The sequence below is a fragment of the Schistocerca americana genome, chromosome 5, assembly GCF_021461395.2.
Source record: "Schistocerca americana isolate TAMUIC-IGC-003095 chromosome 5, iqSchAmer2.1, whole genome shotgun sequence".
NCBI classification, from domain to species: Eukaryota; Metazoa; Arthropoda; class Insecta; order Orthoptera; family Acrididae; genus Schistocerca; species Schistocerca americana.
The window spans coordinates 666,555,405-666,580,954 of NC_060123.1; positions in this window are offsets into that span (position 1 = coordinate 666,555,405).

Consider the following 25,550-nt stretch of genomic DNA (forward strand, 5'->3'; position numbering starts at 1 on the left):
CTTCGATATACTCATAATTTAGTGACATAAAAATGCTGGTGCACAATTATACACGTCTGCAAGCTCTGATGGCTGCTTCGGTAGTTCTGCACTTTTTTCCTTACTCAGCTGTTATAAGAGGAAATAAGAAACATACTTGAAAAAAAAGGAATTATTTACTGAAACGTGACGTTCGTACGATAAATTAAAGAAATAAAAATAGTGTCTGTCACTACAGTATAATTTGACACTAAAAACGAACAAAAATTGATAGAAAATTTGCTCCGGTTTTCACACTGTTCATGATTCTCACGCTGATCTTGGTCGCATCCAGTCCTGCTGTCATTAGGAGTAGGAACCGGTTGTGGGCGAAAGGATTTACTGTTTTCCAAAATGCGCACGAGCAATTTCAGCATTACCTCAGCAAACTGGCAAACTGCGCGCGATTAGGTGCGTCATAAACAGGTCGACTGCGTGCGAGTGTTTTATTTGCTACTTGGAAATGTTTGCACTGAACTGTTGGTAGCACTCTTATCATTAGTCAATTTTCCGAATGCTGAGCTGAGAGTTCCAGTTATTGCTCCTCGTATGTGAGTAGTAAGTCATAAATCGATCATAACCTTCCAGTGGAGAATATGGAAAGTAAAAGAGGCCGTAAGTTGTTTTTCCATTCAATGTCATTCACGACTCCTTTGTGACAGTGAGAAAATTTTGGTTGACGGTACCTTTGACTACTGCTGCAAACTTTTTTATCGGTTATTTACAGTTTATGTTTCAAATAACGGCCAGTACAACCCCTTAGACTTCTTTGTAATAAAACAGCTGTTATATACGAAAAAGTATTAACTGAAATCGTAAATTCTTGTGAAGATATGACCAGAGGGAAAATCCACATATACAGGGTGAGTCACCTAACGTTACCGCTGGACATATTTCGTAAACCACATCAAATACTGACGAACCGATTCCACAGACCGAACGTAAGGAGAGGGGCTAGTGTAATTGTTTAATACAAACCATACAAAAATGCACGGAAGTATGTTTTTTAACACAAACCTACGTTTTTTTTAAATGGAACCCCGTTAGTTTTGTTAGCACATCTGAACATATAAACAAATACGTAATCAGTGCCGTTTGTTGAATTGTAAAATGTTAATTACATCCAGAGGTATTGTAACCTAAAGCTGACGCTTGAGTACCACTCCTCCGCTGTTCGATCGTGTGTATCGGAGAGCACCGAATTACATAGGGATCCAAAGGGAACGGCGATGGACCTTAGGTACAGAAGAGACCGGAACAGCACATTACGTCCACACGCTAACACATTTTTATTGGTTCAAAATGGTTCAAATGGCCCTGAGCACTATGCGACTTAACATCCATGGTCATCAGTCCCCTAGAACTTAGAACTACTTAAACCTAACTAACCTAAGGACATCACACAACACCCAGTCATCACGCATTTTTATTGGTCTTTTTCACTGACGCGCATGTACATTACCACGAGGGGTGAGGTACACGTACACACGTAGTTTCCGTTTTCAATTACGGAGTGGAATAGAGTGTGTCCCGACATGTCAGGCCAATAGATGTTCAATGTGGTGGCCATCATTTGCTGCACACAATTGCAATCTCTGGCGTAATGAATGTCGTACACGCCGCAGTACATCTGGTGTAATGTCACCGCAGGCTGCCACAATACGTTGTTTCATATCCTCTGGGGATGTAGGCACATCACGGTACACATTCTCCTTTAACGTACCCCACAGAAAGAAGTCCAGAGATGTAAGATCAGGAGAACGGGCTGACCAATTTATGCGTCCTCCACGTCCTATGAAACGCCCGTCGAACATCCTGTCAAGGGTCAGCCTAGTGTTAATTGGGGAATGTGCAGGTGCACCATCATGCTGATACCACATACGTCGACGCGTTTCCAGTGGGACATTTTCGAGCAACGTTGGCAGATCATTCTGTAGAAACGCGATGTATGTTGCAGTGCTCTCCGATACACACGATGGAACAGCGGAGGAGTGGTACTCAAGCGTCAACTTTAGGTTACAATATCTCCGGATGTAATTAACATTTTACAATTCAACAAACGGCACTGATTACGTATTTGTTTATATGTTCAGATGTGCTAACAAAACTAAGGTGGTTCCATTTTAAAAAAACGTAGGTTTGTGTTAAAAAACATACTTCCGTGCATTTTTGTATGGTTTGTATTAAACAATTACACTAGCCCCTCTCCTCACGTTCGGTCTGTGGAATCGGTTCGTCAGTATTTGATGTGGTTTACGAAATATGTCCAGCGGTAACGTTAGGTGACTCACCCTGTATACCATTTTGTTGAGGCTATCGTTCAAACTCAGATAACGACCTACATTAAAATGAATGACATAGATAGCCCTCACCGATCTAATAATAAAAGTGAAAAATATTTGCAGTACATAAACGATTTGATTTTAGAGTACATAAATTGAACTATGACACGTCTGAATTTTTGTAAAAGCATTTGTTATTATTATCGTAAGGAATGAAAATAGTTAATGTGTCTATTTAAATACCTTGACGATTGGCCCATTATGAGCAAGAGCGTTTTATCAACCGTTTTTAACCAGGCCTATGAATGGTCTAACTCAGCAGTCACAAAGAGTCCTATGGGCATGAGCATTTTATTAAGCATTTTTAACCGTACCTGTGACTGGTCCTGCTTAACAGTCATAGAGTATCCAAAGTCTCTGAACATGGGAATGAAAATGCTGTAGTGCCACACTGAACTTGTTTTTTCCTCCACGCGCAGTTGACTTGACCCAAAAATTAACCACCATGCGCAGCTGACCTATTTCTAAAAGGTACCGTGCGCGCAGCTGACCACTCCAAGAGCAGTTAAAACTTCGGGTCTGCGCGCAGTCGGAATCACCAGACGATTAGAATAGAATACTAGGCCTACTTAAAGAGGAATTAATAGCAAGGTAAAACGTAAAACGCTGGAACACTGTACAGCTCTAAAGTACCTTGGAGTTTTGCTGGACTGCAACCTGTCTTTTAAACAACACTGTCTGAGCAACCAGATGAGACTGGCTGTGGGAAATAATAGTGTGTAGATTGAGGGTGACAATCTAGGAAGCACAACCAGAACTATGAGGACTCCTGCACTAGCTCTGTGCTACTCCACAAGTGAATAAAGAGGCCTTGTATGGGACTGATCGCACCATAGCAAAGTAGTGGATGTTATCATAGAGGCGTTTCCCATCATTTGTCTGTCTACGGCCCACTTCTCTAGAGAAGATATAGTGTCTCGCTGGAATCCCCTCCCCCACCGCATGACATTCGACCTGAGAAGTAGCAACTATAAAAGAGAAGTGCAAAGCAAAAACATCAGATCTACCAGCTACAAGCAAGACTGTTCACGACTGAAGTCGAGAAAGAGTTTCCTCAAGAGAACAGAGGAGCCCCAGAACTATCACAACAAAGTAGACTACAAAGGTTGCGTGTTAAAACCTACTGTCGGGGAACATGGTTGACATCTGCCGAAGTATTCCCTATTCAGCACACAGAAGAATGGACTACCTGGAAGGTACTCAGCCGACTAAGTTCTGGTATCACACAGAGCGGAGTTAATATGTAGAGATGGGGTCTCAGTGAGGAGTCTGCATCTTGTAGATCTAGTATTGGGCACACCTAAGCCAGCTTTTTGTAGCGTCACCAGCGTGCAGTATCGGCCACCATGGAAGAGTTACGGAAAACTGCGATCAGTGTACTAGTGGTAGCCACGATGTGGTTGCAGTGGTTTAATATTTGTGACGTTTATATAGGGTTACTAGCTATACACGGCAAACTTCGTTCCGCCTCTGAAAACCTTTATATGTTATGCCTGACCGGGCAAACGTTGTTTTCCCATATAAATTACCTCTAGTCTATAAGAATGTATACGTGTAACACAATGTATACGTGTAACACAATAGCCGTTGTTGGAGGGAGCTCGTGACACAAACAATAATGGTGGTCGGAAACTGTGTAGGGAGTGAGAAAAGGCTTAGGGAAAGTCCGGCAGTATCGGGCATTATTAGTTCTAGCGTTTCTACGGTAGATGGCGCGGATTTAACAATTGCAGCCGATACACGCCTCGTCCATGAGCATACAAACATGGCGGCAATTTCGTGTCGAAACGTGTTCGCCAGCATTATGAATAAGGCCAAGCGGACACGCATCGATTTTTATCGTATGTAAAAATATGGTACTATTAAATTCTTTTTAAGGAACAAAGGAGAGCATAGGAACTTCTTTGTTCCACTAAAATAATTTGATCGTACGATATATTTCCGTACGATAAAAATCGATACGTGTGCGCTAGGCCTAAATGTCGGTTTGGCGAATGACACGTGCTACCTAGTTAAACTTCTCGGTCTACTTACGTCGATTCAAAGAGGGATATTCGAGTCATTGCTTTTGGTATGTTTTCTTCAATTACCTATCTATCGAATAGTGAAAGACTATCACCGGTAGACACCTGGCGGGTATAACTGGTCAAGTGATAATTGATCAGTTATCGATCGAGGTTGACAATTATTAAATTACTAAAATCGCTATTAAAATAGCGGTTGGTCGCAGAAGAGTGAAAATTTAGGGTTGCGTGTATTTTGTAATGCTACATCGTAAAAAAATGAAAATAAAAAGTTCTGTCCAAAAAATAAGAAAATTTTTTTTGGGGTGGACCAACCTTTTCACTTAGGGGTATGAAAAGTAGATTACGACCGATTCTCAGACTTACCGAATATACAGGTAAAATTTCATCAGAATCGATCGAGCCGTTTCGGAGGAGTATGGCAACTAACAATGTGACACGAGAATTTTATATATAAGGATTAGTTAAAATACGTATTTGTGTCTTGTGCGCTGATTGCTTCTGACACCATAAATAACCTTTCAACAGACGCACATGAAAGTAGTTGGGCCAAACTTATTATTATCTGGAATGTGCACAACAGCGTTTAATAACGCACACACCCCGTTACAACCCTTCACACCGATTGTTAATGTGTTGTTAACGCCTGCAACGGCAGCGACTGCGGCGGTAGGGCGAGGCGTTTACAATGTGGAAACTCGATTTTTCGTGGACCTATTGCCACCGGTATCCTGGAGGTGAGAGCTGTGGCAGTTTTCACAGGCCACGCGCCTCTGAAACATGAGCGACAAACAACGATTGTTTGTGATGCCAGCCACGTATAGTTCAAGATCTTCCTCGTGGCTATGACTGGCATGTTAAGCGAACGTGACGGACAGGCAGATAGTCGCGAATCACATGCTGAAGCTATTCCTGGATACTAAACCATGTCTTCCCAAAAATCTTTTCTACATTTTGTGAAATGGACAGTTTTACATTTCTGTGCATGTAAAGCGAGTTCTCTATCTTAGGACTACTTTGAAATGTTGGTAAGCTTTCTTCCGGTAATACTTCATTCCAGACATTGCTGTTAATATTTTCTGTCAAGTCATTAATGTACAATAAAAGTCATGGGATACCGATATGGACATATACAGGTGGCGGTAGTATCGCCTACACAGGATATAAAAGGGCAGTAGACTGGCGGAGTTATCATTAGTGCTCAGGTGATTCATGTCAAATGTGGGACATTCCATTTCGGAAATCGTTAGCAAATTCGATATTCCGAGACACACATTGTCAAGAGCGTGGCTGGAATACAAAAATTCAGGCATTACCTCTCTTCAGTGGCCGACGGCCTTCACTTAATAACCGAGAACAGCGGCGTTTGCCTGGAGTCGTCGGTGCTAAAAGACAAGCAACACTGCGTGAAATAACCGCAAAAATCAATGTGGCACGTACGGCGAACGTATCTGTTAGGACGGTGCAGCGAAATCGTCGTTAATGGGTCATGGCAGCAGACGTCCAACGCGAGTGCCTTTGTTAGCAGCACGACAGCACCTCCCCTTGGCTCTTGACCACATCGGTTGAGCCTGTGGCCTGTTCAGCTGGTCCCCAATTTCAGATGTTAGGAGCTGATGGTAGTGTTCGAGTGTGGTGCGGACTTCACGAAGCTGACCCAAGTACTCAATAAGGCACTGTGCAAGCTGGTGGTGGCTCCATAATAGCCTGGGCTGGGTCATCTGATCCAACTGAACTGACTATTGACTGGAAATGGTTGTGTTCGGTTGCTTGTTCCCAAACAACGGTGGAATTTTTGTGATGACAATGCGCCTTTCCACAATTGGTTTGAAGAACATTCTGCACAGTTCGAGCGAATGACATAGCTGTCCAGATTGCCCAACATGAACTCCATAGAAAATTTATGGGACATAACTGAGAAGTCAGTTCGTGCACACAATCCTGCACCGTCAACACTTTCGCAATTGGGCTATTGGGACAGCATAGCTCAATATTTCTGCAGGGGACTTCCGGCGACTTGTTGAGTCTATGCCACGTCGAGTTACTGCACTACGCTGTACACAAGGAGGTCCGACATGATATTAGAAGGTATCCCATGTCTTCAGTCACCTCAGTGTATGAACACACTTAATTGGGGCACGCCTGAAGGTACTTCTGCTTCTGTCGATGACTCTCCATCCAAGATAACATACTGCTCCTCTCTGGCCACGCAAAGGTTTTATTCAGTACCTCATATAACCGTACTTTTGTTGATAATCGTTGATGTGGTTTCGATTAAAACGCTTTTCGAAAAGCCATAAAAATAGCATCAACCAGATTGCCTTAATCCATGTCATCTCTCGGGTTTTCTCGGCTAGATTCTGTAGCTGAGTTGTTGTTTCAATTTTATTCACAAGATTTCGACCACTAACCCAGTTGTCTTCTTCAGGCGCTGCGAGTTCTGTTGTTATGTGTGTTGTGGGTTGGCAGAAGAGCCAACACCGTATTATTAGAGGAAGCCAAAAGGCACATGTTTTAGCTCACGCAGCCTGGCGTGAGGTATGGAACAGGACAAGGAAATTAGACTTTAGAAAAACGGACGTAGCTGGTGGAATACTTATCTTTAATCCATTAATGATGAGCGTCGCTCTTGACGGTACATTATTCATAATCTCAATAGTAATGGTAATGGCGCCTTGCTAGGTCGTAGCAAATGACGTAGCTGAAGGCTATGCTAACTATCGTCTCGGCAAATGAGAGCGCATTTTGTCAGTGAACCATCGCTAGCAAAGTCGGTTGTACAACTGGGCAAGTGCTAGGAAGTCTCTCTAGACCTGCCGTGTGGCGGCGCTCGGTCTGCAATCACTGATAGTGGCGACACGCGGGTCCGACGTATACTAACGGACCGCGGCCGATTTAAAGGCTACCACCTAGCAAGTGTGGTGTCTGGAGGTGACACCACATTCCTCCCCCGCAAATCGGCGGACGGTTGTGGCATAAGGCTTCCGCCCGCCGTGGGGAGGACCCCATGTTGACGCATGCGACGAGGTGGGGAGCCGAACAACAGGCGAGGCTGTGCCACCCGGACCCTGCCATTCGGACCGCGGGGAGCTAGGAAACGCCTGAAAACCTGCTCCAGGGTGCACGCCAACATGCGGTGTATGCGCCCGTAGAGAGACAGGAGGGGCCGAAGGGTCAACCTCCATCTGGCCGGGGCACCCGACGGGTGAAGACGACATATGGTCCGGAGCGGGCAAGAGTTCCATGGCGGAGGACAACTGGTCACGGGAAGCGATCGGCGGCGCGTGACCCAGGGAGGCGCCCGGCGGTTGCAGCGAAGCGTCCACTGCGGGCGTCGCCGGCGGGAGAACAGGCGGCGGCGGCGGTGGCGGCGGCGCGTCGCCATGGGGCAAAATGGAAGGCAGCGTCGGTAACACCTGGCGCTCAGGCGAGCCAATAGGGCGCTGACCGGACGGCACCGTCGCTGAAAGCAGACGGGGAGCGGCAGATCCCGTGCGACGACAGAGGCGCAGCTGACTGAGATGCCGACGCACCTCACCAGAGGCCCCAAAAACCAGATACATAGCGCGGCCGAGGCAGCGAAGAATGCGCCCTGCGAGCCAACGCCGTGAACCGCGATAGTTGCGGTAGTAGACAACGTCGCCTGGGGCAAAAGTAGGTGTCTGCCGCTGCACAGGGAGCTGATGAGGGCGACCGTGGAGCAACTCAGCCGGCGAGCGACCATCTCGGGGCTGAGAGCAATACGAAGACAAAAAGAGCAATAACGCGTCCTCCAGAGAATGCGACTCTTTCAATGTCAACATCTGTGACTTGAAAGTCCTGACCATCAGCGGCACCGTTTGACTGTGACGAAAACGGCGCGGACGTCAGATGTTGAATACCATTGGCCTTGCAGAATGACTGAAATTCTGCGGACATGAATTGTGGGCCATTGTCGGAAACAATAGTCTGTGGAAGACCTTCAATGCAAAAGATAGCGGATAACGCTTGGATGGTGGCAGATGACGTCGTGGAAGACATCCTGACAACAAAAGGAAAATTACTGAATGAATCTACCACAACCAACCATCGAGCATTCCAGAATGGACGAGCAAAATCGATGTGTAAGCGTTGCCAAGGGGAAGTGGCTTTTGGCCATGCAAAGAATTTCCCTGGTGGTGCGGATTATTGTTCGGCACACACCATACAAGAAGAGCACATATTCGTAATCGCGGCGTCGATTCCGAACCAAGTACAGTGCTGACAAGCAAGTTGTTTCGCTCTCACTATACCCCAATGTCCTTGGTGGAGAAGCTGTAAGACAGAGGACTGTAACGAACGTGGGACCACGACCCTGGACAGACCATTATCAGAACGCAACAGCAAAACACCACGTCGAACAAAAAGTCTCTTCTTGTGAGCAAAAAATCGGCGAACCAACGGATCCCTGAACCGTGACTTTGACAAGGGCCATTGCGTAGCAACAAAACGCAGAACGGTAGCAAGGACAGAGTCGGTAGCTGTGGCTGTAGCTACACGACGAAAATCAATCGGAAACGATTCGACCACGTCATCGGTTTCCGAATCAATGAACATGCAAGCAAGTTCGGAGGAATCGAATTCTCTATCCTCAGCAACAGGCAAACGGGACAACGCATCGGCGTTTCCGTGCTTAGCAGTGGACCGATGCAAGATATCGTAGCGGTACTGCGAGAGGAAAATAGACCAGCGAATGAATTTCTGCGCTGTACGTGGAGGTACAGGCTTGGTCGGATGAAAAAGCGACGTCAAAGGTTTGTGGTCTGTGAGGATGGTAAAGTGACGACCATACAAGAAATCATAAAACTTCGTAACACCAAATACGAGAGCCAATGCATCTTTCTCGATCTGTGAATAATTTCGTTGCGCAGACGAGAGCAATTTGGACGCAAAGGCAATAGGGCGATCGTGCGAACCATCTTTGTGCGCAAGCATAGCACCGATCCCGAAATCCGATGCATCCACCATCAACAGAAGGGGCTTCCGGGGATCGAATGGCATAAGGCAAGTATTGGAAAGCAACGCCGATTTCAACTGGCGAAAGGTGCGATCGCATTCCGTCGTCCAGACGAACGGAACACCTTTACGGCATAAGCGATGAAGCGGAGCTGAAATGGAAGTGGCCTTTGGAACATACGTGTTATAGTAATTTATTTTTCCCAACACACTCTGTAGCTGCTTCAAATTCTGCGGCGAAGGCAAGTCTTGTATGGCACAGAGGTGCTCTGGACTCGGATGTATGCCTTGGGCATTGATTACATGTCCCAAATATGGTAAGTCACGAGCAAAAAACACACATTTGTCCTTCCGCAAGCGAAGACCATTTTGTCGCAAGACCCGAAATAATGTTCTGAGATTGGCTAAATGTTCATCTTCCGTCTTTCCGGAGATCACAATCTCGTCCAGATAGTTTGCTGCCGTAGGGACCGACGCACAAACAGTTTGTAGATATTGCTGAAACAATGCAGGGGCGGATGCACACCTGAATGGCAGTTGTTTGAATCGATACAAACCAAGATGCGTGTTAACCACCAAAACGCGCTGGGATTCTTCGTCCACCGGTATTTGCAAGTACGCATCTGCTAGGTCCAACTTCGAAAAATATTTACCCGGGCACAGTTTGTCAAAAAGATCTTCCGGGCGGGATAAAGGAAAAGTTTCAATCACTAGTTGTGGATTCACTGTTGCCTTGAAGTCCACACAAAGTCTCAATTAATCGGAAGGTTGTGGCAAAATTACTAAGGGTGATGCCCAGAGAGAAGCCTGCACACGTTCAATTGCACATTGGGATTCCAAATCGTGTAATGTTTTTGCGACCTCATCACGCAATGCGTGGGGAACATTGCGCGCTCTGAAAAATTTCAGTTGCGCGTTTACTTTCAGTTCCAAATGTGCTTTATAGTTCTTAGCGCAACCGAGGCCCGGTGCAAAAATGTCTGCAAATTCTTCACAGAGACGAGAAACACTGTCTGAAGGCACAGTCTGGTTCACTGATAGGACCCGATTTACTATAAACAAGTTAAACAACTGAAACAAATCAAAACCAAACAAGTTCTACATCTACATCTACATTTATACTCCGCAAGCCACCCAACGGTGTGTGGCGGAGGGCACTTTACGAGCCACTGTCATTACCTCCCTTTCCTGTTCCAGTCGCGTATGGTTCGGGGGAAGAACGACTGTCTGAAAGCCTCCGTGCGCGCTCTAATCTCTCTAATTTTACATGCGTGATCTCCTCGGGAGGTATAAGTAGGGGGAAGCAATATATTCGATACCTCATCCAGAAACGCACCCTCTCGAAACCCGGCGAGCAAGCTACACCGCGATGCAGAGCGCCTCTCTTGCAGAGTCTGCCACTTGAGTTTATTAAACATCTCCGTAATGCTATGACGCTTACCAAATAACCCTGTGACGAAACGCGCCGCTCTTCTTTGGATCTTCTCTACCTCCTCCGTCAACCCGATCTGGTACGGATCCCGCACTGATGAGCAATACTCAAGTATAGGTCGAACGAGTGTTTTGTAAGCCACCTCCTTTGTTGATGGACTACATTTGCTAAGCACTCTCCCAATGAATCTCAACCTGGTACCCGCCTTACCAACAATTAATTTTACATGATCATTCCACTTCAAATCGTTCTGCACGCATACTCCCAGATATTTTACAGAAGTAACTGCTACCAGTGTTTGTTCCGCTATCAAATAATCATACAATAAAGGATCCTTCTTTCTATGTATTCGCAATACATTACATTTGTCTATGTTAAGGGACAGTTGCCACTCCCTGCACCAAGTGCCTATCCGCTGCAGATCTTCCTGCTTTTCGCTACAATTTTCTAATGCTGCAACTTCTCTGTATACTACAGCATCATCCGCGAAAAGCCGCATGGAACTTCCGACACTATCTACTAGGTCATTTATATATATTGTGAAAAGCAATGGTCCCATAACACTCCCCTGTGCACGCCAGAGGTTACTTTAACGTCTGTAGACGTCTCTCCATTGGTAACAACATGCTGTGTTCTGTTTGCTAAAAACTCTTCAATCCAGCCACACAGCTGGTCTGATATTCCGTAGGCTCTTACTTTGTTTATCAGGCGACAGTGCGGAACTGTATCGAACGCCTTCCGGAAGTCAAGAAAAATAGCATCTACCTGGGAGCCTGTATCTAATATTTTCTGGGTCTCATGAACAAATAAAGCGAGTTGGGTCTCACACGATCGCTGTTTCCGGAATCCATGTTGATTCACTGCAGAAGAAGAACGAAGGACGTAAAATGACAAGTTTTGATTGTCCCTTGGATGTTTCAAGAAAGCTGCACTGTCCTAATACAGGGAGCTCGTGACCTGAATAGGTAGTTAACTTAACAGTTGCGGCATGCAACGGAGGTGTGCCCAGCAGTTTGTAAGTGTCTTGATTGATCAGTGAAATTGGAGCCCCGGTATCGAGCTGGAATGGTATCACTTTGCCGTTAATGTCCAAGTCCACAAAAAGTTTATTGTCCTGCTGACGACAAGAGCGACTGTCTCGTGCAACGTGAACTGACACTGGTACAGAATCACTTGTGACTTGACGGGAGTTCGTGCGATGTCGACGCACACTATTTGTGGGATGAACACAGTCACTGTTAGAGAGAGTGGCACTGGGCGGAGTGGAATGAACTATATGAATTTCCATGGGCGAAGTTTCGCGAGCCTGAGTATCCTTGGTTCGATTCCGATTCCGGCGCGAAGCAAAGGGCCTGGAATGATTTTGATTTTTCAGTCTGAGCTTTTTCTGGCAAATACTTTGAACATGTCCTTTTTTATTATAGTAAAATCAAATAGCTTGGCCTGATGGGCAATTCTCACACGAATGTCTAGTAGCACACCGTGGGCATGATTTTAGCACTGCATTTGCTTGCCGGCGCGGTACACGTGGCTGAGAGCCTGGCGGCAGGGCGCGGCCGGGCACGAGGACTGTTTACCGTTCCAGACAGCTCGCCCGGCGGGCCGGTTAATGTGACACACGGCTGGCGAAATTTCAAATGATTCCTGAGCAAAGTCAAGTGCGTCCTGCCGATCCAATATGTCCATCACTTGTTGAAGGGAGGGATTGACTAGTTTCAAAATCTGTTCTTGTATACGAACATCGGAAACGTTCTGTGCAATTGCATCACGCACCATAGTGTCTGAATAAGGGAGTCCTCATTGACACTCAAAAGCACAATCCCTACTAAGGCCTTGCAAGGTTGCAACCCACTCCCGATTAGTCTGACCTGCCGTACGTTTTGTACGAAAGAAGGTATACCGTTTGGCAACTACATTGACTGATTCTTTGAAATATGCATCTAATGCAGACAAAATTTCGTCGTAGGACAGAGTTGCTACGTTGCGTCGGGGAAATAGTTTGACTATCACAAGGTACGTGTGCACCTCGACGGAGGTCAATAAAAAAGGCTGCGGCTCGCTACCTTGAATTCTGTAGGGGGCGAGATGGATTCCAAATTGGCGTGACCACTCCGTCCAGCTTTCCAGTGCCGCATCAAAAGAACGAAAAGGTGGTGCAACTGCGTTTTGGGGCTGCGTTAGCGGTGGAGCAGCGGCTGACGCATCGTTTAGCATTGCACGTTGATCCTGGACAAGCAGTCCAAGGGCATCCAGTAAGGCCTGCGTCTGCTGATTCTGTAAGCGATAAAATTCGGACAGTACATCTGGAGATGGCGGCGAAGCCATTACACAAGTAAATCAGGGCAGTATAGTTACGAACGCGATGTTGCCTCGTCGCCAATGTTGTGGGTTGGCAGGAGAGCCAACACCGTATTATTAGAGGAAGCCGAAAGGCACGTGTTTTAGCTCACGCAGGCTGGCGTGAGGTATGGAACAGGACAAGGAAATTAGACTTTAGAAAAACGGACGTAGCTGGTGGAATACTTAACTTTAATCCATTAATGATGAGCGTCGCTCTTGACGGTACATTATTCATAATCTCAATAGTAATGGTAATGGCGCCTTGCTAGGTCGTAGCAAATGACGTAGCTGAAGGCTATGCTAACTATCGTCTCGGCAAATGAGAGCGCATTTTGTCAGTGAACCATCGCTAGCAAAGTCGGTTGTACAACTGGGCGAGTGCTAGGAAGTCTCTCTAGACCTGCCGTGTGGCGGCGCTCGGTCTGCAATCACTGATAGTGGCGACACGCGGGTCCGACGTATACTAACGGACTGCGGCCGATTTAAAGGCTACCACCTAGCAAATGTGGTGTCTGGCGGTGACACCACAATGTGTATTTGCCGCCAGGACTCCAACCTATGTGCACATGCAATATCGCCAAACAAGCCTATTGTTGCGATGCTACCTACCACAGGAAAAGGTTTATGCGTGGAGAAAAACTAACACTTCAGTCTAAATAAGATACGTTCAAAATGACAATGTGTTTGGGTGAATTATAATGAGTCTTCAGGTGTACAAGTCTGCAAAAGGGAAAATGAAGACGCTATGCTAAGAGACTGTGTAAGACTTGAGACTTGTTTGTTATAACAGTAGTGTGAATTAATTGTCCAGTTACAAATACGAGACTGATACGGTCGGGTTAGTCAGAATGAAAACATGGGTGTTACGAGGTGCATTCAAGTTCTAAGGCCTCCGTTCTTTTTACACCGGACTGGAAAGAGATAGAAACATGCGCATTGTTTTAAAATGAGGCCGCTTTCGTTGTCAATACGTCCCAGAGATGGCAGTACTGTACTGCAGATGGAATTTTACCGCCAGCAGCGAGAATGAGAACTGTTTTAAATACTTAAAATGGCGGCGTTTTCCTTACATGAACAGCGTGCAATCATTCGTTTTCTGAATGTGCGTGGTGTGAAACCAATTGAAATTCATCGACAGTTGAAGGAGACATGTGGTGATGGAGTTATGGATGTGTCGAAAGTGTGTTCGTGGGTGCGACAGTTTAATGAAGGCAGAACATCGTGTGACAACAAACCGAAACAACCTCGGGCTCGCACAAGCCAGTCTGACGACATGATCGAGAAAGTGGAGAGAATTGTTTTGGGGGATCGCCGAATGACTGTTGAACAGATCACCTCCAGAGTTGGCATTTCTGTGGGTTCTGTGCACACAGTCCTGCATGACGACCTGAAAATGCGAAAAGTGTCATCCAGGTGGGTCCCACGAATGTTGACGGACGACCACATGGCTGCCCGTGTGGCATGTTGCCAAGCAATATTGACGCGCAACGACAGCATGAATGGGACTTTCTTTTCATCGGTTGTGACAATGGATGAGGCGTGGATGCCATTTTTCAATCCAGAAACAAAGCGCCAGTCAGCTCAATGGAAGCACACAGATTCACTGCCACCAAAAAAATTTCGGGTAACCGCCAGTGCTGAAAAAATGATGGTGTCCATGTTCTGGGACAGCGAGGCCGTAATCCTTACCCATTGCGTTCCAAAGGGCACTACGGTAACAGGTGCATCCTACGAAAATGTTTTGAAGAACAAATTCCTTCCTGCACTGCAACAAAAACGTCCGGGAAGGGCTGCGCGTATGCTGTTTCACCGAGACAACGCTCCCGCACATCGAGATAACGTTACGCAACAGTTTCTTCGTGATAACAACTTTCAAGTGATTCCTCATGCTCCCCACTCACCTGACCTGGCTCCTAGTGACTTTTGGCTTTTTCGAATAATGAAAGACACTCTCCATGGCCGCACATTCACCAGCCGTGCTGCTATTGCCTCAGCAATTTTACAGTGGTCAAAACAGACTCCTAAAGAAGCCTTCGCCGCTGCCATGGAATCATGGCGTCAGCGTTGTGAAAAATGTGCTCGTCTGCAGGGCGATTACGTCGAGAAGTAACGCCAGTTTCATCGATTTCGGGTGAGTAGTTAATTAGAAAAAAAACCGGAGGCCTTAGAACTTGAATGCACCTCGTATAAAGTTAGCCGTTTCAAAATCTGCTGTAGTGTAAAAGAATTTGTCGCTGTTCGTGACAACAGCTAATACCTATGAAACGTCCCCTTTGAACAATTCTACACGAGACTGTGCTTAACCTGACACACAATATTTTGTTAGCGCAACGCAATCTGACTTTCAAAATTCCCTACAAAAGAATGGCCCTGACTAACATTAAACTATACCTTTCACAAATCACTTACCTCACAAAAATCTTCGCTGCTCAAGCTACTGCAATACAGCGAGCGCCACTACTGCCAGCTAAATAAAAGATTCAAACTATGGAAGGCACTAACTACTGATAGGGATAGTTAGCAAATGAAAGATATTAGTAGAGAACAAACAATGTATTTACCTTGATATCATCATATATAAATATAGCAGTTCATGACAATTTACAAATCTCAGCCATCTCTCTCCCCACATCCACCACTGCTGGCGGCTCACCTCCAACTGCGTAACGCTACGCGCTGTTAACATCCAGCTGCCGCTGCCCAACACTACTATGGCAGACAACAATGCAAACTAGCCACAGACTGCACACAGCACAGCCAGTGATTTTCATACAGAGGTGGCGTTACCAATAAAAAAGCTAAACAGCCTACTTACATAAAGAAAACATAAACAGCCTACTTACATAGCCCCCATGCTCCCCACAAAAAATTTTACAAAATATTTTTGGGCAGTGGCCAATAATGATTTGAAAAAATTTTTCATAATTACAATAACAAAGATATCAAATGCACACACTTATTGATACAATGTTGGTCAAAAGTTCAAATTTTCTCACAGAATGCACACACTTATTGATACAATGTTGGTCAAAAGTTCAAATTTTCTCACAGTCCATAAAGACAGTCCTGATCACTCATTACGGTAAAATAGTAGTGTTTTTCTCAAAGTCTGAGCAGTAGAAGAAAATGCACACGGAAGTAATGGATTTCCATGCAGTCTTGAAGAAGTAGTGTTGTCCTTCCAACGGAAAGACAGTGCTGACTCTCGACATGCAGACAAGTATTGGGTCACAACAGAGCAAACCCACTGCAGAGTCAGTCGAAGTTTTGATGAATATTGGTAGGTAGGTCATCACAGAGCAGACCCACCGTAGTCCTGGTAGAGATTACGATATTGGTGGGCCACCAGAGGTGCAGACCCACTGCAGTCCTTGTAGAAATAATGGTATTGATGGATCATCAAAGATGTAGACCCACTGTAGTCCTTGTAGAGATAATGGTACTGGTGGGTCATCAAAGATGCAGACCCACTGCAGTTCTTGTAGAGATGGTCAGCAGCCATCTGTTGTGACTGTGCAGGTGCACAATCACCATTGAAGAGTCTTGCGGATAATGTAGCAAGTCCATAACCACCACTTGTGCACTCACAAAGTTTTTGAAATTGTCCTTAGAACCAGCAATGCTGTTATCCAGTCCCTTGCTGAGTTATTAACACACGTGCAAACACTAACAGTCCCTACTTCTCACATATTGTCCATATACTATGACCAACGGAAATGTGTGCAGTGAAATGTAACTTACAAGTTACTTAATTTGATAAAATGGTGTCAATTACAAATTTATAACATAAGAATACAATAACAAAGGTACAAAATACATCATTAAAGAACATAACAATACAGATAACATTTGTAGCAAAACAGGCTTTACAAAAGAATAGAAATAGACATATACATCTGTGTTACAGGAATTATGACATAAGTAGATACATAAAATATCAGAATAACTGTTGGAACATCAACTTTATACATGAGCACTTAAACAGAATGAATAATGTCTAAACATCTTTACAAAGAAAATAACATAGTATTTGAAAAATTCTACAACATATCTCTTATCAGATAAACACATAAAGACAGGAAAAACACAAATACACAAGAGTGCACAAACACATACCAGAATACCACAAAAGGAAAGGACAGGGTTTGTTTTCAGTGTAACATTTGGTACTGCAGTCCAACCCAGAACTTCATTCCATATATCTTTCCTCTTATTTCAATATTTGTTTCCACCGAAAAAATTCTATCCAAGCATGCTTTCTGTATTTTGTTCATATTTCTTTCAAAATAATTATTTCTGATTGTACAATACTCATTTGGGCCCAAATCCGTTTTATATAACTTCGCAATGCATTCTTTACCTATTCTCCTTAGTCAGTTTCTCATATAGTCTACCCCCTCTTAAGCTAACTTAAATCTACTGAGCTCAGATGCTAAACTAAGGGACGAGGCAATGCAGCAGCACGTAAAACAATTATTATAAACAGCAATGAAAAAAATGGAAAATTGCAAAGCAAGCTACAGTATAAATTAGCAAAAGTCAAATTCAATAACACTATGCCTGGCAAACAGCAGCAACTTATACCTAAACATGACATAGCGCAAGCAGAAAAAATATTACACTAAAATGGCCATGTCTAATACCTATGCCACATCTTAACATTAGAGTGATGCATCACAATTTATTCTACAAAAGAAATTACCAAGTACTTGAAAAGAAAATTATGAATGCAGTTCCTGTGAAGGTAAATGTCGCTTTGTGCTCCCTCATTTTTTTGAAAAAAATTATTATATACTCGATCTGTAGACAGAAAATATTTATATTAGTACATCTATAAAATTTTATTTTAACCAATGCTGCAGTGCAGCTAGAAACTTGATATTAAACAAAATGTGTAAATAAATACATAAAGCAAGCCATATGGCATTTTTCTTAACTAGCAAGGCAATAGCTGTGAAATGTTTCTCATCGTTTCATTAGGCATTTCAGTAAATATCATAAATTACGAGCTCCACAGTATGCTTTCAACAAGGAGATGTCAGTAGCGCGGACAATGGCCTTCCCTTTCTTTTTTTTTTCTACCTGTGCTTCTGACGAGGCACTCACACTAATGGCTTGTTCTCCAGGCGTCTGACACACCTGGGTGCCCACGACGCATTATGTGCAGGTGGTCACTTAACTTTCGTACGGAAATATTTACGACAGCAGTTTCCGCTACAGTAACAGTCATATATACAAAATTTCACAGGTCGAGAATTTACTTTGCAAATGTGTAGAAACAAAATCCTATGAATATAACAGTGTCCAAAAAAATTTTCAGTGGCATTGTGATACATTCACACATGATTCACACATGTACACACATTTCATAATTCTAAAGTACGATTCTTGGTTTCCAACATCCTTTTCCATAAGTCAGAGTCCCTAATCACTATTCATTACTCCTTACCTTATTACACATATTTATATTCGTCGACACGTCAACCTTGCGACGACACTTCAATATTTCATCATAATAAATACATAGCATAACCAAATTCCTTATATAGCACCAGCTTAGTAATCATAAACATACCTCAGCAGCATAATACACATCGTCGTCGTAAAAAAATAACATCATAACACCTCAGTCAAATCTCAAAATCGTCGTAGCTTCCTCCAAGAATTAAAAAATTCTCTGCTCATGTCAAAAGTGTCATCTGCCTCAAACGTACTTTAAAAATCATGAATCCATACCAAATACATCATTCAAAGCTCTCATAGAATCACAATGGTTCCAAAAAAATATGAGCATTTCACAAAGTACAGACAAAATACAATTTCATTAGTGTGAAGTTATCCAACTGTGTAATTGCGTAAACATGTGTCACTGACATAGTAAAAAGAATGTTTGTTTCTCTGTCAAATAATCAGATAGCTGTGTAATTGTGTGTTAGAGAAATATGGTACCGATGTGTAAAGTTGTATAAGCAAATACCATATTAGCTAGGGCTCCTTGTGCTTGCCAAACACATGGTACACAAAGCAAGCGTGAACCCCCCTGAGGATTAATGTAATTGTACCCTCAGGTGTTACAGATTACAGCAATGGAATGAAATGTATCATGGAAAAAATTCGTATCATTGTACTTCAAATATCTTAAAAAATAAATTTTTAAAGTACAAAATTAATCACTCAAATGCGTGTCCTGTAGCCCTAAATGTGCGTCTCGTTGCAACATAATCTCTGTGGAAGTGTCGTAGTTATCGTCCTCCGAAAGCTAAGTTCTGCAGAAGTCAATGTACTTACCTCATAATACACAAAAGTGAAATGCTTTGCGTATAAATGTCTTAGTTATTACGCTTATTGCCGTGATGAAGAAAGTACTGTACTGTAACGTAATGTTGTGCCACGAAAAAGGCTGTCTCATTGTTGCTATACCACAAAAGTTACTACTAAAACATGTTTTTCTTTCCAGAAGAATTCAGAAAACTGTGCAGATATAAAACAGATACACCGCAAAAGCAACATTGTAAATTGTCACTCATTAGTAGCGTCGTGATAAAAATCGTGTAGCTGTCACATAAACTAACCTCTGTGTCATCTGGTATCTCTCAGAAAGCACTTTAAATTCAGAATGTATTTTCAAATAAACCAAAATGTTGCATTAAAATCTCATTAGCAGTACTGGTAAATGTTCTAAGTATGTGAGCCTTATAGTCGTTACGTAATCGTGCAACAAACAAGCAAGAATGTACACACACAGTAACACTGTGACGTCTGTTCACTATAACAATGCATTCGTCATTTCTGTTTAAATAAGTTCTCTTGGTTCTTGTTGGATATTTCACTTCAAACATTGTTACATGTTAACAGATTCTAAATCTGACAAAGCATATTAGTAATGTGAAGCGAAAAATTTTATGACAAAGACTAAGTTAAAAAGCAGATTATCTTTCAATAAACGGTTTTACATGTGAAATGTGGTGTAAACCTTTACTCTTCCTAGTACGCAGAGTTTCAACTTCAACGCAATTATCATGTGGTATACGTCGGATTCTGTAAGGTCCATTGTAAACTAGAAAGAATTTGTGACTCAAGTGTTTCTTCTTATGTGACAATGAATGAGCTTTAATGAGAACTTTCTGACCAATATACAACTTCTTTGCATTTGCTTTACCGTGTAGTTTTCTCCTTTTGTCTGCTGCAGATTTTATATTTTTAAGAGCCAAATCAATTATGTCTTTGTGTCGAAGTTTACGTGTATTCGGGAAAGGTACAAGCTCTCTGATTCTGTTCGGTGGTTCTTCATTCTTCAGTACAAGAGTAGGTGGTAAAGCAGTGGAATCATGAGGCATTTCATTCAGCACGTTTTGAAATAAGTGTAAATATCTGTCCCAATGCTGATGCTTTCTGTGACAATAAAGTCTGCAAAGCTTATTGATTTCTTTCATAATCCGTTCAGACGGGTTACAATGTGGTGAGTACAATGAAATAAAAACAGGTTTGATTTTATGGTTGCGAAGCATGCGTGACCAAACAGCAGATCTGAATTGCGGTCCGTTATCTGAAATGACTTTACTAACGTGTCCAACTTCACGTAAGAAATTTTTATCAAAGGCGTTGGATACAGACCGTCCAGTGGCTTTACGTAACGGTGTGAAAGAAACAAATTTTGAAGTAAGTTCAACAGCGACTAGAACGTACGAAAATCCATTAGATGTTCTGACAAGTGGTCCCAAGAGATCAACAGCAGCAAATTCTTTTAATTTAGAAGGAATGATAGGAAACAGCGGAGCACTATGGGAGATAGTAGATGGTTTCGCCTTTTGACAAAGTTTACAAATAGACAAGACTCTTCGAATTCTCTTTTCCATATTGTTAAAATAACAAGTCGTTCGAAGAATATGATAACATTTTCTTGGGCCAAAATGTGCATAGCTGAAATGAATGTACCAAATGAGCTTATTAACAAAATCGTCAGGAATGCAAAGTACCCACAGCTTGTCATCAACAGTGCAGCGTTTGAAGAGTATGTTGTTTCTAACCAGGTAATAATGCCGAATCTGTGTGTGTGTCTTTTCATGCCATTTGCTCTTGATGTCTTTCCAAATCGGATCTTTATCTTGTTCATGAGCAATGTCCTTTAAGGATGTGGTGATGAAGTTTTCAAAGGCGACTTTCTGAATGTAAAGAATACTGAAATTTTTCTCGAGGTTGCCTTCTGTGGTACTTTTCTCAAGCCCAGCCGGTGCGCGTGACAGTGCGTCCGCAACAATGTTCTCCTTGCCGGGAATGTAGACTATTGTGAAGCGGAATTCTTGCAGAAACAATGCCCAACGTTTTAACCTGTCATGATTTAATTTTGAGGACATAAGAAATTGTAATGCACGATGATCACTGTATACTTTTACGTGCTTACCAGAAAGAAAGAAACGGAATTTGTTAAATGCCCAAACGATAGCTAAAGCTTCTAATTCAGTAACGGAATAATTTTTTTCAGATTTGGTTAGCACTCGGCTAGCAAAAGCAATGGTTTTCTGAACAGTAGTGTCATTTTCTGTGGCTTCTTGAAATAAATGGGCACCAAGTCCGACTTTAGAAGAATCCGTGCTAAGGCAGAAATCTTGTGACAGATCTGGATGAGCTAGTATTGGTGCGTTAAGTAGCGATTCTTTCAAAGAATTGAATTCCATCTGTGCTTGTTCGTCCCAGTTCCAAATAGTGTTTTTTCCAGTGAGAGAACAAAGTTTTGGTGTAACAAGAATTTGCATATTCAGAAAACGACGGTAAAAATTTACGAGACCTAGAAAACTGCGAACTTGTCTTTTTGTGGATGGAACTGGAATGGCTCTGATTGCTTCTAACTTTTCAGGATCCGGCTGAATGCCTTCAGAAGAAATAATATGTCCCAAAAACCTCACCTTTGACCTACCGAATTCAGACTTTTCCAAGTTAACTGTAATTCCAGATTCTGCAAAAATATGTAACAAACTGTTGCGAATGCGATTATGTTGTTCCCATGAAGCTTCTGCTATCAGAATATCGTCCACATATAAGGTGATGTGACGTTTTAAGAACTCAGGTAATATGGAATTTAACCCACGAATGAATGCTGCCGAAGAAATGTTCAAACCAAAGGGAAGTTTCCGAAACTGATAACAAACGCCGAAACAAAGGAAAGCTGTGTATTTTCTACATTCTGGATGAAGTTCGATCTGATAAAAGCTGGATCTGAGATCAATGGAAGACAACACTTTTACACCATTAAAATTTTGAAGAAGTTCTTCCAACGTTTGCGGCCTGTCTGTTTCAGGAATAATGATCGTATTGATTTGTCTCGAATCTAAGACAAGCCTGATCGATCCATTTTTCTTCTCAACAACATGTAACGGATTGTTGTATGAGCTTACTGCAGGCTCAATAATGCCCTCGTCAAGCATAGATTGTATTTCTGTTCTAACACGGTCCCTATAATGCGCCGGAATTACGTATGGTCTAACACAAAACTTAGTATGCTCACGAACACGAAATTGGTATTGAAATCCCTTGATTGTTCCTGTTTTGTGAGTAAAAACTGTGGAATGTGCTTGTAAAATTTCAAAAAGGTCCTGCCTATCAGTGTCATTACAATTCTCAATTGCTTGAATTTTATCCTGAATTAACTCATTAATTTCAAATATGCCGTCGATGTCATCCCTGTCAGTACTTGCAGAGTGATTGTTAGTGTCAAGTTCCGTCGAAAATTCCGAACTGTTGTCTAACAGAAGGTAAAGCCGATTAATTTCCTCGTCATGGTTTGAAAGCCAATCTTCAAATTTCAAAGCTACTGACTTACCTTCTTTTTCTAAGCTTATTTCAGCATCGTGAAAGCTTAAGATTGCTTTGTATTCATTTAAAAAGTCTACTCCCAATATAATTTCCGTCGACAATAATGGAACAATGAGAAAGCTCATAGAGAAGCTGTGGCTTTGACAAAAGAATTCTAGGTTGGTTTGTTGGCGTACATCTACACTTTTTCCAAAGATTGCACCTTGCAATTTAATCTTACGTAACGGAAGTGTGGGGCAATCGTTCGATTTGTTGCATTTGCTAAAGGCTGTTTCACTGATTACTGAAATGGGACTGCCAGAGTCAAGTACTGCCGTAAATTTTACGTCATTTACTGTAATGTGTATCACAGGATATGCAATGTTGTTATGTTTTACGTCGTGTTCCTGGAGTAAGATGTCCCTAATGTCTTCCATTTTTACGTAATTACTAGCTACGGCAGCTGCGTCGTTAGTGTCATAAGAACGTTTTGTGGCTCCCAGCGGTGTGAGTCATTGCCTATTGTCTCTTTGTTGGCGAGCGTCGTTATTGGGATTTGGAGACCTAACTTCTACAAATTCACCGTGACGAGAGGGCCCTGCCCTGTTTAAATCCCGCCAGTTCTGATGCAATTCAGGTCTGTCGTTACGATCACATCGTCTGTCGTCATGTCGATAGTTCCTGTAGTTTCTTTCTTGTCGGTTAAGTGGTGGAGAATTTCTCCCTGAATCGTAACTGCGCGCTGGACCGTTGCGTCTAAAGTTATTCTGTCTCCCTTGATAATGATTGTTTTGGTTCCCATATTGTCTGTTTCTCTGATTGTCTCTGTGATAGTCATTACCACGGAGAGGTGATCTTTCCCTGTAGTTATTACTACTCTGCCAACGGTTGTCATACGGGTGGTGTCTGTTTTGGTCACGATATGTGTTGTGAGAATAGCCTTGTCGTGTCCAGTTATTACTTCTTTCATCGTGGAATTGTGACAGATGTGACCTGTAATTGTTGTGCTCCTGTTTCCGCGTTCCCCGATTGTCAGTGTCAATTTCCAATTCTTGTAACAGACCCTGAAATGCTTCAATGTCATCTTTGCAACGTCCTGCTAAAATAATATGTCGTAAATGTTCAGGCAATTTGAGTAAGCAAATGCGGATGAGTTCTGAGGGGCTGTATGGGTTTGAAAGATATTGATTCTTGTGCAACATGTCTTCAAAATATTTCACAAGACTGGAGAATTCAGATTGTTCGAAATGTTTCATCATTATGATGCCATGTTTTACGCGGTCTTGTGTGGCTTGAGACCAATATGCTGAGAGGAAGGCATGATAAAATTCTCCTTCACTGTGACAATCGTGAATGACCGATCGCATTCTTACAGCTGGTTCATTCTCTAAGTAGCCACACATAAATTCTAATCTGTGTTCTAACGACCAGTTGGGAGGAAAACAATGAGAGAATTGATGGAGCCATGCTTGTGGATGAATGTCGTTGCCTGAATTCTTAAATGTTTTGAATTTACGTGTAGTAATGAACAGCTTATAGTCAAAATCATCATGTCGGCGAGTCGCATATCGATCATTGTTAGGTCGCGCCGGCCGTTCCATCTCGAAATTCGGTGCACATTGCCAGTTTCTTTCATAACTTCCGAAATGCCCTGTGTTATTATTTTGCGTCTTTTCCGTATTTCTAAGTCCCTCTTCCCGTGTTGGGGCGCGAGTGTCCTCTGAAATACGTAATTCTTGTATTACCTGTGTCAGCTGATCTTGTACTTCCCGGATTTCTCTTTGGTGTTGCGTATTAGTTTGATTCTGATTTTGTTTGAATTTCCTAATTTGTTCATACTCTTCTGTGTCAGTGAAGGCTACAGGTGTTGTGTCATTCAGATCATCATCTACCTTTGTAGATAAGTTAGTGAACTGATCTGAAAGTTCGGCTACTTTATCCGATAGTGTACTTATTTCCTCAGTGTGTTTTTCTGAACCAAGTTTCAGAGTATCTACTGTGTCCTTTAAGTTTTCCTGAGTTTTTGCAAGTTGCGTAACCGAATCGGTAGATGCAACTGAGTCAAATTTAGCTTGCAAGGTCTCATGATTTTCATGAACAATAGTTTGCAGTTCTTTTATGGCTGCTTCGTGATTCCGTAATGCATTTTCATGCCGCGAAAAAATAGGTTGAAAATGCTCACAAATTTGAGTTTTTACGTCATTACAGACCTTTTGACATTTCGATTCGATGTTATGTAACTCAGTGGTTAAATCTTCACGTGTTTGTTCAAGTGTAGTGTCTAACTTTTGAAGATTTTGTCCCATTGCGTCTAACTGTTGCTGTGTTTGTCTCTGGTGTTGTTCCATTGTGTCTAACTTTTGAAGATTTTGTTCCATTGTGTCTAACTTTTCAAGCTTTTGTCCCATTTGTTGCATTAACTGTAATAACAATGCACTGGTGTCTGAAACATGTTCCTCAGTGCTTTTCGGCAGTGAATTTGCACCGGCAACATTCACATTTTTACAAGCGGAAAATGTGTCTTGACTCATTTGAGAAAACGGTGAGGACGCAAAACCTGAATCTACAGTATTTGCAAAATTGTGTCCGGTCATTTCGGATTCCTGAGGCGAGCTGTTGCCGACCGATCGA